A 16,956-nucleotide genomic window follows, 5' to 3' on the forward strand; every position below is an offset into this window, starting at 1 on the left:
AATACATGCCAGAATTTTGTTGGCCTTTTTTGTAGCTACATTTCAATGGGCACTATATCCTAGTTTGCTGTCTATTTGGACTCCTAGATCCTTTTCAAGTATGGAATTACCCAGTTCCTCTCCGCTAAGGTTGTAACTTGCACACTGGTTGTGTCTCCCAAGGTGCATAACCTTACATTTATCTACATTGAACCTCATCTTTCATTTTTTTGCCCACTCATCTAGAATTGCAAGATCATTTTGAAGCATGGTGACATCTTCTGATGATTTGATGACTTTGCTAAGTTTTGTATCGTCCGCAAAGATGGATACATTGCTGAGTAACCCTATCCCAATATCGTTAATAAAAATGTTAAACAAAATGGGCCCCAAAACCGAACCCTGGGGCACTCCACTTAGTACCGGTATCATATCTGATACGGCACCATTCACAACCACTCTTTGTTCTCTATTACATAGCCAATTCCCTACCCATCTGCAGATATTTTCACCCAATCCTAGGTTCTCCATTTTATTAATCAATCTCTTGTGTGGGACAGTATCAAATGCTTTAGCGAAATCTAGGAAAATCACATCTACAGCATTTCCATTATCGAGGTTTTTGCTAACCTCTTCATAGAACCCTAGTAGATTAGTTTGGCATGAACGATTTTTCACGAACCCATGTTGGTTAGCACTGAGTAGACTGTGATGATCTAAATATTTCTGGATACCATCCCTTAAAAATCCTTCAAATAGTTTACCCACAATTGATGTTAAACTAACGGGTCTGTAATTAGCGGGATCTTCCTTTTTTCCTTTTTTGAATATTGGCACTACCTCTGCTATTCTCTAATCTTTTGGTACTATACCTGACGATAGTGACTTGCTAAAGATATAATGTAGGGGGGTAGCTAGTTCATCCCTTAATTCCATTAATACCCTCGGATGAATCCCATCTGGCCCTGGTGATTTATTTGTTTTGAGTTTGCTTAGCCTCAGTATTATTTCCTTCGGCGTTAAATCCACAATGAAATCTGGCTTATTTGTCCCGTTTGTGGTAAATGTTCGTTCCACAGTCTGCTCTCCCTTAGTAAATACTGATGAGTTATGTATGTGTGTGTATGTGTTGTGTGTATCTGCCCATTGTGTACATGTGTGAGGTGTACTACGTATATATGTGTGTGTGTAGTGTGCTGTGTGTATCTGTGCAATGTTTAAGTGTGTGTTCTGTGTGTTTCTGTATCTGTGCAATGTTTAAGTGTGTGTGTTCTGTGTGTTTGTTTGTGTTGTACTGTTTTTGGGTGTGTGTTGTAGTGTATGTGGGTATGTGTTGTACTTCATGTGGTGTGTTATGTATGTGTGTATGTATGTGTGTGTATTGTTGTGTGTGTATCTGTTCAATTTGTAATTGTGTGAAGTGCGCCATGTATATATATATATATATATATATATATATATATATATATATATATATATATATATATATATATATATATATATATATGTGTGTGTGGTGTGCTGTGTGTGCTTATGTGGTGTACTGTGCGTGTGATGTGTGTGACCTGCCCAGCATTGGCAGGGAATACCTTGGGGGGGTTTTAATTTAAAAAAAATGCTGTATCATTTCGTCTAATGCAGTGCCAAAGGCCAAAGATTGTAATTTGTTAAAACCTACACAATAATGATAGAATGTGTTTGCATTGATACTCAATGACAGCAATTAAATCAGGTGTGGTGTTGTTGTTTAAAACACGTGGTTCCTGACTTGATAGCGTGTGTATATTGATGAATTCCACATCCACTTCTGAGATTTAGCACTTACTGTATGATGCATTTATTTTTTATGTGTTCTGTGTGTTGTACTGTTTTTTTGTGTGTTTTGTAGTGTATGTTATGTATGTTTGTTAGTGTTGTGTGTATCTGTCCAATGTGTAAGTGTGAGAGGTGTGCTACGCATATATGTGTGTGTAGTGTGTATCTGTGCAATGTTTAAGTCTGTTTGTTTTTGTGAGGGTGTTGTAGTGTATGTGGGTGTGTTGTAATGTTTGTGGTATATTATGTATGTGTGTGTGTGTGTTGTGTGTATCTGTCCAATGTGTAAGTGTGTGAGGTGCGCTTTGTATATATATGAGTGTGTAGTGTGTGTGTGTGTGTGTGTGTGTGTGTGTGTGTGCAATGTGTACATGTGGGATGTGTGATATACTGTATGTATATCCTCAATTATTCCCAATTGTTTAAAGCCTCCACCATAATGTTAGAATGTGTTTGCATTCATACATAGGGCGGGATACACTAAAGGAAAAATATGATAAAACCCCTGTTTTACCACATTTTTAAATGTAATAAGATCCTGTTGGTGCATTTTCACTGCATCCTTGGATTGCGATACCGTATAGAAGCCTATGGGCTTCTTAATGCCTCCTGACGCCCCTGCCACAGACACTGACTGCACTCCTGGCCATACCGCTCCTCCGGGTGGCGTTAAGAAGCCCAAAGGCTTCTATAGGATATTGCTATCCAAGGATGGCGATACCCTATGCATTGAAAATGCAGTTACATGGTCTTATTACATTTAATTATTATCCTTGGATAGCGATACCCTATAGAAGCCTATGAGCTTCTTAACACCACCTGACGCCCCTGCCACCAACACTGACTGCACTCCCGCAATACCTCCTCCTCCCCCTAGAAAACACAGCTTGAGGTCCTTCCAGCTTCAGAGGGAGGAGGAGGGGCAAAGTGCTTCATCTTCCTGGCCAGAGAGAGACCAGGGATGTGATGGAGACCCCCACACACCACATTACAGGTATCGCGGGGGCCTCCGTTACCACACTGCAATGTTCAACATCAGTGCGAGGGGCGGCAATGTATTTTAATACATCCCGCCCTCAATGACAGCAATGTTCCTTCGTTATCTGTTTCCCAAATCATCGTTCTTCATTCCAGATCATCAATCAAGGCAAATTGAACCTTGGTGTTTTTTAAATTTATAAGTGAAATTCCCAAAAAAACGCTTTGAGGTGCACACCACTGGGTCCAGAGGTACCTTGCTGCTGAATTTGGCAGCTCTGAATGCCACGGTGTTTCCACAATGCAACAGACATGCACACATATACGCACAATCTCTTCAAATTATTATATAGATGTGTTCACTTCAATATAATTTGCAAAATTGGAGTTTTCACTTGTTCGTGCACTAGAAGGTGTCCTTATCTTATTTTCTGATATTTTGAGAGTTTTTGGTATGAATTTCATGAGGTGCTTTGCCATCCCTTACAAGTTAATTGTCCTATACATATAATTTTCACTCCAATTTTGGATATTTTGGACATTTGAAGAACACTTCTAACTTAAAACTTGAGCTGGAAAACTGTTTTAGTATAATTTTGATGTACTGTAGCTTTATCTATACTCCTTATCCAATCACCCTGTCTTAGCTGGCAACTGTTTCTAAATAAAAAGGAGGTTTACCATCAGTGGTACATGCAGATTGGGTTTCTGAGTAAAAAACATGTTTTAAATGATTTTTAAACCCATTGCTGCAGCCCACGATTAAGCCCCGCCCTGGGAATTAGCCCCACCCCCTATTCAAACACCCATGAATAGCAGGTTGTGAAGAACAGATAACCTGCCAAAAGAACACACAGCCACAGCTGTAATTCCTGCATGGCTCTGTCCTCATTCCAAGTACTTTATGTTGCTGCCCACTGCCTAGAGGCACATGTAAGAGGCTTTATTTAGTTAATGTATGCATATAAATACAGTTTATAATGTATGTGTGTGTGTGTGTATATATTTTATATATATTGGGCTGGGCAGAGTAGTGCACTATTATCATGTCAACGCTGCAACACTATAATGACGATAATTTTGTTAACGCGTTAAAAAGCTGGGGGGGGGTGGTCATTATAGAGACCTGCCCTCTTCCCAAAATGGCCACTACCACAGATAAGGTACACTAGATGTACTCCTGCACCTCTAGTGTCTGTCACATCAAACAGATGCCAGAGGTAAAGGAGGGCCTCTAGCAGCTGTCTCCTTTGCAACAGTGGACACTTGGAGGGGTGCAGTGTCTCTAATGCTGTCAGAGACTCTGTCATTCCCAGGAACTGCTCCTCCCCACAATAAAAACATTTAACTCCACCTTGGCAACAAGCATTTACCTTTCCCTGGGCAATGAGCATTTACCTCGCCCTAGGCAATGAGCATGTAGGTAAGCGGCACCAACAATACGATTAATAGCAGAAAAATCATGCAATGAATCACGTTTAAAAATTGTATTCATCGAAATCCAGATTGCCCGACAGTAAGGATCTCAACCAACAGGGGCTATTCTCCCTCATGGGATCCAAGACCCCTATAGAGGCAGAATAGAACCTGTGGTGAGCACAGTGAGCCACAGAGCCGCAAGGGGATTTTTTTTTGCAATTGTCCCTCTGTCAGAGTACCGGCGGGTGGGATTTCAATGTCTGTATACTGAACGTCGAGATCACCCCTCTCTGGAAACCCCCATTGCAAATCTTGTGTTTGCAAATGACCATTGTTGTTGCAACACAGCTGATACATTAGGTACTATAGAGATTTTAATTCTTAAGCATCATACACACGGAGCAACGGGTGCCCCATTCTGATCAGGCTGCCTAAGCACAGATCTGTGATCTAAGCAGGATAGACAGTGTCTAACACATCGCCATTGCTATAGGGAGTATACATGGAGCGATCTGTGCTTAATTTCTAAGCGATTTAGTCAAATCACTTAGAAATAGGGCTTAAATCCTGCAGTATAGGAACCTATATAAAGGAGGTACATAAAGAGACAATATACTGTTTGTTTGTTTATACATTCATTATTGAAATGTCATTTATTAGATTATTATAATTAATATTCTTTAAGTGTGTTAAAGAATATTAATTGCATTCACCTGTTAGAGTTAAAATGATTTAAGGAATTTAAAGACCATAATATATGTTGCCTTTTAAATGACATAAGGATTTACATTTAGTTTATACAGTGATATAACTATTCAGCATAATTGTCTGAGATTATTTTCAGTCACAGTTAAGTATTGAAAATATCTACTTTTCTTTATACCAAAAGTATCATGAAGATGAGTGTTTCATTAGAATAAAAAAAAAATCATATTCAAAGGTGAAATCAATTGTCACAGATAATAGGTATGGGATTTTGCTATTCAATTGGGGGACAGAAAATGAGACACAGTGATTATTATAGAAATCACCACATTTGTTTTACATGTCACTCCAGAGCAAGTCAGATTTTTTCATAAAATTGTTATTTTAAGGAAAATTCAGAAGGACCTCCTCTGGGACTATGCCGCACCCTTTTGATTAGCTTAATTAGTCAGTAATTAGTCAACTTTTGATTTGCTTTTTCTAACTTGATAAACCTCCCTCCCAAATTAACTCTCCACATAGAATTACTTTGCTAGAGATACTGGTAGTTAATATACTTTATTTATTCTATTTATAAGGTTTTCTTTATGATGAGGAAAAATGTTAGCTCTGGCTTACCCAATCAAACCCTATAAGCTATAGTATACTCAACAATATCACTTAGGTGAAGGCACAGCTACTGTAATTATATTATTTGAGCATAATAGAAAGGCTAATGGTGGGATACAAATGAAGGCACCACTTCAAAATATAACATAAAAGAAAAACAGTGAAAATATCATAATATAAAAAATATCCAGGGAGGTCACCTATTACTGTACTTTGGAAAAGTAGCTGATAGGTGGAGAGCAGGTGGGACCATTTATGCTATCTTGATATCCAAGGATAATTACCTTAATACATTTTGATCCCTCTCAACAACACAATTAATGATACTCCAGGACAATAATGGAATATTGTCTATCCAGAAAGAAAAGATGAAGAGGTTATTGAGTCAAACTTAAGAGAAACCACTTATCCCTACAATAATGAATCTCCCACTACAGCTAACAAAGGAGATATAGATAGTTGACATCCAGAAGACAAATAAATAGCTCTTCTTGAAACAATAGTGGATAGAGTAATGACACAATTTGAGAGATATTGTGTGGGTAAACACTGTGCACTGCTAAGTGGATAATTATTTAATTGTGTGAACTGTGCTGAACAAAAATGAGTACTGGACACACTTTAGATTATTTATACTTAATATAAAACAAATGAACATACATAGCACAATATAAATCAATTTATATATAAAATATATTAAAAATAGTAAGCAAGCAAGATGGCATTAATGTAGCAATCAAGATTAATGGTTGATGTGGCGATTTCCGTGTTAATGAGGATAGGTTAGTCAAGGGTTAATCAGGGGTTAATTCCTGTTGCTGGTAGAATGGTAATGACAGACAGGTGATTGGGGGGTGATAGATGAGTTATGGAGGCACACGAAAGCCAGTTAGCGAGTAGATGGTAAATGCACAAAGTTCAGGCACATATGTGTCTCCAATGGAAAATAGTGATATTATACCTCACCCTCTGCTCCGTATGATAGATTTGTTGGAGATGAGCGGGGAGCCGGATACTTCCACGGCTCTACCCGTAATAGGAGGTAGTAGCATCCTCAAATTGGAGTCCCTCAAGTCTGTCCGGTCCCAGTGTACAGGGATGACCAGCAAGATCGCTTGGCTGTCAGCTTTAGAAGTGGTAGCCTTTGTGGGAAGAAATCAGCTGCGAGTGCAGGAGCACAGCATGACAGCTATATTGCAAAGCTCCGGGAATCAGCCACTGGTGGAAATGACGTCACAGGGCATCAGAGGCTGCCTCTCCCACCCCAGGCTGTATCGGGGGCAGGGTGCTGGATCCTGGTGGGCAAGGTCGAGAGGGGTTTCAGCCCGGAAGGTCCCAGGAGTCAGTGCGGGTAGTACGGAGGCACGCAAATGGCATACAATGTGTGTGTGGAGGGGGGGCATAATTGTTTAATGCAGCACAGCATAATCAAGCATAAGCAAATTAAAAGCTTTAAGAAGTTAAGTCCAAGATTAGGACAGATGTGTGTGTGTGTGTGGGGGGGGGGGGGCTGGTGTTGGTAAGCAGATAATTAATCATTCAATTGAAGCAAAGTACAAATAGAATAAAATAGCCTGCATTGAACCCATGGTGAAGATGATGACAGCTGCATATATCAAGTCTTCAAAATTAAGGGCAGCAGAGCAAGGGAAATCTGTAGATGTAATGCTGCAGGCTCTTAGTAAGAGGGGGAGAGGGTAAAGACCACAATTGTGTCCCCCCATCAGGTGGAAAGCAGTTAGATAAAGCATTGGCAGGTGCAATGAGGCAACAGGAAATACTGTATGGCACTGGTCCTTCAGTGATGCAGATCACAGGGTATCTGGACCCTTTGCCTTAGACAGGTTGCATGTCTGTGGATGTACAGTATCAGCTCTTTCCCTTGGTGAGCTCGTGGCACTGAAATTCTTCTGGATGAAGGTTGATGGAGACTGAGGAGCCAAGGATGGAAGTGCAATGAGTGTTTTAAAATTAGTATATACACACAAATTATTAGTTACTGTTAAGAATGTGTAAGTTTTAATGTTTATATGTCATAGGACAATAAACTCAAGAAGAAGCTCTGGACTGTATGTGGCTTTCTGTACTTGATCTGCATAGTGTCTACTACTAGGTACCTATGCATCCTGAAGATATAGCATAGAAAGCGTTTTCATTTCTGAATATGCATAAGAAGTTAAGTGTGCCCCAGCTACATGTTTCAATGTACCATAGAGCAGAGTATATCTAGGTGTCTACTGTATTTGTAAATTCAGTACATGGGACATACAGTATATAAAATAAATAAGACATATCAACTGAAAACTCCCTGACAGAGGTAGTGAGAATCACTACAGAACCTCCCTCAGGCAATTTTCCAGCCTGAGCTGGCAACTGTTTGTAAATAAACAAGATATGCATGACCGGCCGGTGGTGAAAATCTGTTGATACATTAGAGATAAAGGGCCTACCTAATTGTGATGTGGGTGTTCTGACTATTGCTGTTGCTATATTTTGCCATTTGCAATTGCAATTATATGCTAATATTGGCAAAAGCTAATTTGAGCATAGGGACACCCATTGCTGTCTCTGGATTTTCATCCAACAGCATAAAGTTGTTAATACATAAGTGACCATCAACACAGATCTGGACAGATTCTGAGTGCCTCTGCAGACATGCAGGCTGAGTTGCTCTCCTGGACAGTAAGGGTCTCTCCAGTAGCAAGTAAAAATGCACTTTTGTAATTTATCCATGCCTGGCAAAATCCATCTGAGCAGCCATGACACATGAGATAGAGAGAAGGATTTACAAAAGAACAGAAGGAATTAATTATTATTTAAATTACCATCATTGTACTTTCACTTCATTACATATTTCAGACAAATAACTGATGAATTTCCGAGCGTCTGATATTCACAATGGATACAAAGAAATAATTGCAGCAGTAGAATATGAGATATTGCCAACCTAACATAAAATATATAAACTAAAAGATTACCCTTCGTTTGCACCTTAAATAGAATAATATAGACCATTGTTTCATGTACACATTTACTATTATACAATTTACACTTATAATGTAATATTGTAACAATTCTAACTCACATTTTCAGGATTTGTTTTACACTAGGTTACTGGCTAGGAAGTAAAAAAAAAAAGCTTTCAAAAAACTTGCCAGACCAACTGAAATCAAATGGATAGGCTGTAAAATATAACAGGATTAGCAGTATGTCTCTTGGGGTTTAGAAGCCTCAATAGTATCCCTACATATAGGAAGCTGCCTAATAGTATTGCCATCTACCAAATTCCGTTTTATTGTACCCAAAAATGTTCCCATTGAGGTTTGGATCATTTTTTTTTTTTTTTATTTTAGTTTTATTTTTATTTATTTTTAGTTATTTTATTTTTATTATTTATTATTAATTCTTATACTTTAATTTTTACATTTTATTTCTTTTATTATTTTTCCCAGTTTTCCTATCATACTTTACAGCCATTCCCAGCATTTCTTGTATTTGTATTTTTATTTTTAAGTGTATTTGGATCCATTCCCTAATCTATAATATCTCTCTCACATTCCCATAATAGAAAATGGATAGGAGAACTTTCGCATCTTATAAAAGCAAAAACCTCATTGATTCACATATGATCCATTCCAGCATATGCCTGCACCCTACACTTCCGCCCCCAACTGAAGTCAGCAGGAAGTGTAGTACGGTGCATTGAAGATCAGCACCCGCGAGCACGGGAGATAGGAGAACTTTCGCATCTTATAAAAGCAAAAACCTCATTGATTCACATATGATCCATTCCAGCATATGCCTGCACCCTACACTTCCGCCCCCAACTGAAGTCAGCAGGAAGTGTAGTACGGTGCATTGAAGATCAGCACCCGCGAGCACGGGAGAAAGGCTCCCAGCAACTTCATAATAACTTCCGGCAACAGTGCCGAATCGCGACTTCCGGTATCGGCTTTTTCTCCTGGTCACTGTAGAGAGCCGGAGGAGAAGAAAGACCCACTGAAACACCAATGTGAAAGACCATAAGAAGGGCAAATAGTCAAGCCTGTAGACTCAGACATAAGGGAAAATATAAACAATACGGGGACATTATAGGAGCGAACTCACTTCCGGGTTACGTCACCCGGAACCGGAAGTGGACTCAGGGATATAAGGAGAACCTTCTACACTTTCCTGGCATCCTGAGGAAGGGAGTATAACTCCCGAAACATGTTGATCCAGGTCTAGTGTACCATATATGGAGAGAAGGAAGGTAAGTGAAACCAGTTATCCTGCGCTGTACACTGTGGGAAAATATCCGGATTTGAACCCACCTTGTAACCGCAGTGAGCTCTGCTTTCTCACTCACCACTTCTCATCTGTTTTTTTAATTGATGTATTTGTTACCATAAAGAAAAATCTTTTTATTGAAAATAAACCACAGAAAAAGAAAAGATACCTTGATGTGTGTCATTCATCACGAATCCACGTGAGTAATGGTACGCTACCGTATCCAGTAGGATAAAGATACCTTGATGTATTTGTATCACTCGATATTTGTGTGAGTTTGGTACGCCACCTAACACATCTATATCTCAGAGGAAAACGCTTTTTAGAAACATTTATATTTAAACGACACTTCACATTGCTGTGTATTTTTATTTTTATGTCTCATTCGCCCCGACTTCTTAACAACGGGAGAAAGTGAAGGAGTGAGGAATCACCAACAGGGGACATCATACTAAAATCAGGGAAGTGATTTTTCCATTTACCAATATAGAAATCCCCATAGTACATATCACCACCCGTCCAAACTATAACGGAGCGCCAAGGTGTCTATACCACCCACCAACTTAACTATTGGATCATTCTCTGCCTGGATATGAGTCCCCGTTGGAGCACATTGGTTGGCTCTTCTGAATAGTTTCAGCAAAATATTGTTACTGTGCATAAACTAACATTCTACATCTTCTACAGTGTTACATTGTGCACTAATTGAATAATTTTTATATTATTGTCCTCTACATACGATTGGATTGGGCATGAAATATCATGGTGCTTTATTGTGCAGGCTTCAAATAGTAGAATATAGGCCTCATAAGAGTGGGTCAGTATTGCCTCCAGGGCTTTTACATCCTGCAAGAATGGTAGTTGTCTATAAAATGAATATTACATTTGAAGCAACTGATTTTGACTAAGTAAACTGACTTGTATAGGCAAATACTATTTACAGTTTTTATTTTGTATTTATGAATATATAGCAACCCATATAATACATTAGGATGCAGTAATTAAAGTGCCTGATATAGGTTTTTAACTACACAATTGGGCAAAACCTTGTTGAACTGCAGATGGGGCTCATGTAACGTGCAAAGAGACATTGATTTTGAAGGACACAATTCGGAGTGCTGTCTGTTAAGAACAAATAGTACTAATAATTTACTAATATAGAGCATTGGATAAAAAAAGTATTGGCAATGTTTACAAAAAACATTCACAATATATGTATACAAAATCATACTAGGAAATTACAAAAATATATATTTTAAAAAGGCAATAGTATTCTAAGAACAATTTCACCAATACATGAGCGGTATTTCAATCACTCATTGCTTTTCTTATATAGGGTGTGTGAAAGTCTCTGGCAGACTGGTATTCTACCAACCTTGATACTACCCATTCCTTAAACTTTAGGGTCACTTATTTGAAACACTTGAGTTACAATGGCTCAAATATTAGATGCAATTAGCAGCTTGATGATACAATTTAAATTTGTTATTCAGTGGCTGTTAATGTGAACAATGTAACATTTCTCCTTTGGTTTTAAAAGAACACAGTCACTGAACCACAGTGGACATATGTTTGTTATAGGTATATTTACTACACTGTTGGTACTGGGAGCCAGTACCAGGTGTGATGTTCTTGCAACCTGGTGTCCCAGAACACATGACAGCAAACTGCAAACTCCGGGCTTTGTGAGCCTGTGATGATGGGTGCTGTTGTTATTGGGAACCATTTAGGCCTACAGCAAGTGGCACAGTCGGCGTCGTCCCTTACTGCCGCAGCAGCTGCCTGTCAGTGCTCAGCCCTCGATGTAGGTCCACAGTAAAGTAGCGCAATTGGCATTGTCCTTTACAGCAGTGGCTGCCTGTCAATTCCTGGCACCCAATCTCCACTTACAGGCTGCTAATTCTATCCACTCAGTCGGAGGTGTATGTTGCTTCCATATACAGCCTTAGCTGGTTTTGCCTGGTTTCTCTGAAGCTGGAAACCACAAGTATACACCTTAATGCTCAGGTGTTGATATGGGTGTGGTCTAATGTTTCACAGCCCACCACAGTCATTGGCTACTTCTTCAAGAGACTCTTTGAACATGTTGACATGTTAAAGTTGTTGACATGTGAATTGTCAATATTCTGCAGAATGCCAACATCATTGTTAGACTGCCGGAGCAGAGAGTTAGGGTTAGACTGTGGTAGAGGGGGGGTTAAGGTGAGGTATTTAAAACAGGTAAAGACTGCATAAGGGGAGGGTTATGTTTAGGCACTAGGGGAAGAGTTACAGTCAGTATTGGTAATTACTGCTTATCATAACCTGTCCATTGGATCCTGAAGACTCAGAAGGATCTAAAGGAGACCTTTGGATGTTATCACTGCACCTCTTAGTAGTAAAATGGTAACCAAGTCAAAATATAATTAGTATTTACATGATGAATATTGACCTGGTCAAATTCAAATGATACAGTAATTATGTCAACAAGCTGGATGTTGTCAATGCAACTACTGTATGTCAATATTTCCATGTCAGCATTACAACAATGTATAAAAATGTAAAGTAAAAAAACAAACATACACATAGCACATTAAAGGATCATATATAAAGATATGTTGATACTTTGTGTCATCCTAAATTGTGTGTAGAATGGTATTTAATTTAATCTTAGGCTCAGGAAACACTTGTGTGTGTAAATTATTTCCATAAAGTATCAGACTCTCTAATGTTTGTTCACAGCTTCTATACTTTCACAGTAGAATATTAACTAAATACTGTAGGTCCATATGACATATGCCTTATGGAAGGTTACAAATAACTTTAAAAATCCAATCCAAAAATTAATCAACATCCATTACAAACACAATGAACAATTTGACCGAAAATAAATACACCTATAAATCAGAAAATGAAAAAACATGCATCCTGCATCTAAACTGTTCTTATCCTTTGTTCAAGGTTTTTTGGTAGTCTGCGCACTGTCCTCTCTTGTGTGGCGCTAGCTGCTTCACTGCCCGGTTGACCGTTCCGGGTTGGTTAATGACTTGCAAAAAAGGGGGTTTTTTTTAGTGTAGCGCTCCGCTCCTTGGGTGTGGGGTGTGTGGCTGATCCCGATTGGAAAGAATGTGCAGTGGGTTGGTTTAAAACAATTTTACTTCAAATGGTGCAGTCACATTAACAATTAATTACACATAAAACATTTGTTGTTACAGTTATTGCAGTCAATTGATACATACGCTGTTACAATAATTGTGCAATAAAACAGTAACACAATGAGTGTTGCAGGAGTGGGGGTGAAAAATAATGGGGGTTTGAGGGTTTTCCCTCTGATGCGGACGGGTTCTGGGGGGGGGTTTGCAGTACAGTCCTGGTGTTCCCACGGCTGCGGCGTCCCGCTGTGCCGTTCCTTAAGTTAACTGTGCTGGTGCCCGGCTGCCGGAGGCTGCCCGTCAGGTGTTCTAGGCTCGGAGGGTGGTGGGGAGTTCTATCCCCTCGGCGTGAGCGGTGTTCTGGCTTGCCTGGGTAAGGGGGCTGTGGTGGTGGGTCTGGGCGCTCCGTGTGTACCCTCTCCCTATCCAGCCGGCAGCCAAAGGTGTCCGGTGTTGAACCGTATCCCCCGGCCGTCTGTCGCTGTGGGTATGGGACGTGGAGCGTCTGGCAGGGGCCGTTGGCAGGGGGAGCTTTTGATCACTCCTTCCCGCCCCGGTGCCTTGCCTACGGATCCACCAACTCACCTGCTCCTGTTCCCTGCGTCGCTTGTTGTTGCCCGTCCTGTAGCGCTGGCTGGATGGTGTCTTGTGCCGCGGTCTACTTGCTGAGGTCACCGCTCCGTGCCCGGCTTTGTCCTTCGTACGGCAGTCTTCTCCCTGGTTCCTCCGCTCGGTTCTTGATCTCTTGGGTGTGGGTTGTGTGGATTGCTGTAGCTTCTCCTAAACCCCCCCCCCCCCAGAACCCGTCCGCATCAGAGGGAAAACCCTCAAACCCCCATTATTTTTCACCCCCACTCCTGCAACACTCATTGTGTTACTGTTTTATTGCACAATTATTGTAACAGTGTATGTATCAATTGACTGCAATAACTGTTACAACAAATGTTTTATGTGTAATTAATTGTTAATGTGACTGCACCATTTGAAGTAAAATTGTTTTAAACCAACCCACTGCACATTCTTTCCAATCGGGATCAGCCACACACCCCACACCCAAGGAGCGGAGCGCTACACTAAAAAAAAAACCCTTTTTTTGCATGTTCTTATCCTTTGTTTCAAGATTTTGAGTGTTGAGAAACCTGCTTTAAACAATTGCATTTACGTGATTAAGGGTGGGGGGGATACTACTTACCTGGGCCCAGGTCTGGTGGAGGGGCCCTGGTCCTTCCCCCATTACCTGGAAGCGGGAGCTGCAGCAGTTCTTCTCCTCAACCTAGCACATACTGCTATGTGCTGGGGTGCAGTGTGGCCAGGGAGGCGTTTAACCCCTTCCCGACATTTGACGTATATATACGTCATGGCCGGGATGTACTTCCCGACACATGACGTATATATACGTCATGACTTTAAACTGTCACCGCGTCTATAGACGCGGTGACAGTTTAAACATGTCTGCTGTCCCTGACAGCAGACATGTCCCTGCATGCCCAGGGGGGGTGGCGATGCCTCCCCCCCGTCGGCGATCGCTGTGATTGGCTGTTCAATGTGAACAGCCAGTCGCAGCGTTTTCCTGTGTTACCGGCGAATCAGACGCTCAGTAACACAGGTTTCAATCACCGCCGGGGGTGAGGGGGCATGAGGGGGTCACCGGTGATGACCACACCTCACCCCACCTCACCCCACCTGCCCCCAAGGCTGTGATTGGTCCGTCGGACCGACGGACCAATCACAGCCAAGGCGCGTCATTTAAACTAACGGTGACTGCGCTGCAGACGCCATTCCGGTCTGGAATTGCGTGCAGAGCGGTCACCGGCCACTCTGTCGTGCTATACATACCTGAACCTTGCCTGATACCTGATCACCGCTGATCACCGCTGGTAGCGTGCTGCCAGCAGCTGGATGCTTCCTGGATCTTGTGACTTCCTGTGTCCTGCTGCTGCAGTGTCATAGAGTCACAGATCGAGAGAGATAGTGACAGATAGTGACAGAGAGTGATAGAGAGTGATAGAGAGTGCTATATTTTGTGTCTGCTGCACCCCTTTTGTGCTGATCAGTATATCTGTGCTGATCAGCAACTTTTTTTTTTTTTTTTTTTTATATATATACCTGTCAGTTGCACCAAAGGTTGTGCTGCCTGTGCAACTGACTGCTGCCCCCCCTGCTGCCCCCCCCCTTTTGTGCTGATCAGTTTAAATTAATTAACTGATCAGCAACTTTTTGGGGGTCCAGGGTTTTTTTTTTTATATATACCCTGTCAGGTTGCACCCGTGTGTGCCTGCTGCCCCTCACTGCTAATCAGTGTTGCATCACTGCATCACTGATCTGCAGTTTTTTTTTTTTTTTTGGAGAGTGCAGTGGGGTTTTGTTTTTACACCCACGTTGCTTTTGTGGGTGTCCTGTGGCCGCTGATCAGTGACGTACATCACTGAACAGCATTTTTGGCACAGGGTTAATATCATTTTTTTTCTGCAGTTTTTTTAAATTGTTTTTTTTTTTTGGAGAGTGCTGTGGTTTATTACACCCACGTTGCTTTTGTGGGTGTCCTGTGGCCGCTGATCAGTGACGTACATCACTGAACAGCATTTTTGGCACAGGGTTGATATCATTTTTTTTCTGCAGTTTTTTTAAATTGTTTTTTTTTGGGAAAGTGCTGTGGTTTATTTTTTTTAATTGTTTTTACACCCACGTTGCTTTTGTGGGTGTCCTGTGGCCGCTGAGCGCTGATCAGTGACGTACATCACTGATCAGCATTTTCGGCACAGGGTTGATCTATTTTTTTTGGGATCAAATTCCTGTTGCCTTTGAGCGCTGTTCAGTGACGGACGTTACTGACCAACATCTGTGCTAAATTTTTGGCGCAGGACCTTTTTTTTTTTTTTTTAACCCCTTCAAGGTTGTACCAAAAGCTGCCTTGAAGTTGCTGAGTGACGTACATCACAGATCAGCATTTTTGCCACAGGGTTGATCTAATTTTTTTTTTTTATTGGGATCAAATTCCTGTATAAAGTATTTTTTTTTCTGCACTACATACACACTACACACTACATACCCCCCGTGTTGAAATAAAGTTTGTACCCCCCCTACACTATACACGTGTTGAAACATTACACTTACAGAAACACAAAAATAAAAATGTCATCCCAAATGTCATCCCAAATGTCATCCCAGTCATCCAGAAGAATGTATTCAGCGGAGGAGGCATATGCCATGCTTGCCTCTGACTCTGACACAGCCAGTGATGCAAGCGGGGAATTTGAAGGATTCGTCTTAACCTCATCTTCCTCTTCTAGTGATGAGGGACCCCCTCAAGGACGCCCCCGTAGAGCAGCTGAGACCCCCCCCCCAAATTATTGATCCCGTATGGACCCCACCACCAGACAATTTTGAGCCCCAGGTTCCTGAGTTTTTGGCCATCCCAGGAATCCAATTTGATTCAACAGGTCTCAGAGAAATTGACTTTTTCAAATTATTTTTCTCTGATGATTTTATAAATTTAATGGTGGACCAAAGTAATTTATATGCCCAGCAGTTTATTGCTCAAAACCCCACGTCATCATTTGCTAGGTGGACCCCTGTAGATGCAGTAGAGATGATGACATTTTGGGGTCTGGTGTTACATATGGGCATAGTAAAAAAGCCAGAAATTAGGCAATATTGGAGTACAGATGTTCTGTACAGCACCCCACTTTACCGTATGGCCATGACTCGGACTCGTTTTGAGACAATCCTTAAATTTTTACATTACACCGATAATGCACAGTGCCCACCCAGAGATGATCCCACCTTTGACCGGCTATTCAAAGTCAGGCCGGTCATTGATCATTTCAGTGCCAAATTTGCAGAGATGTACATCCCTGAAAAATTTATTTGTATCGACGAGTCCCTTATACATTTTAAAGGAAGGGTTAAATTCCGCCAGTACCTTCCCAGTAAGAGGGCAAGGTATGGCATAAAAATGTATAAACTGTGTGAAAGCACCTCAGGGTACACCCACAGGATTAGGGTATATGAAGGGAAGGATTCAAGAATTGAACCGCCAGAATGCCCCCCC

Source organism: Crinia signifera, chromosome 5 (assembly GCF_055691185.1).
Source record: "Crinia signifera chromosome 5, ASM5569118v1, whole genome shotgun sequence".
Taxonomy (NCBI): domain Eukaryota; kingdom Metazoa; phylum Chordata; class Amphibia; order Anura; family Myobatrachidae; genus Crinia; species Crinia signifera.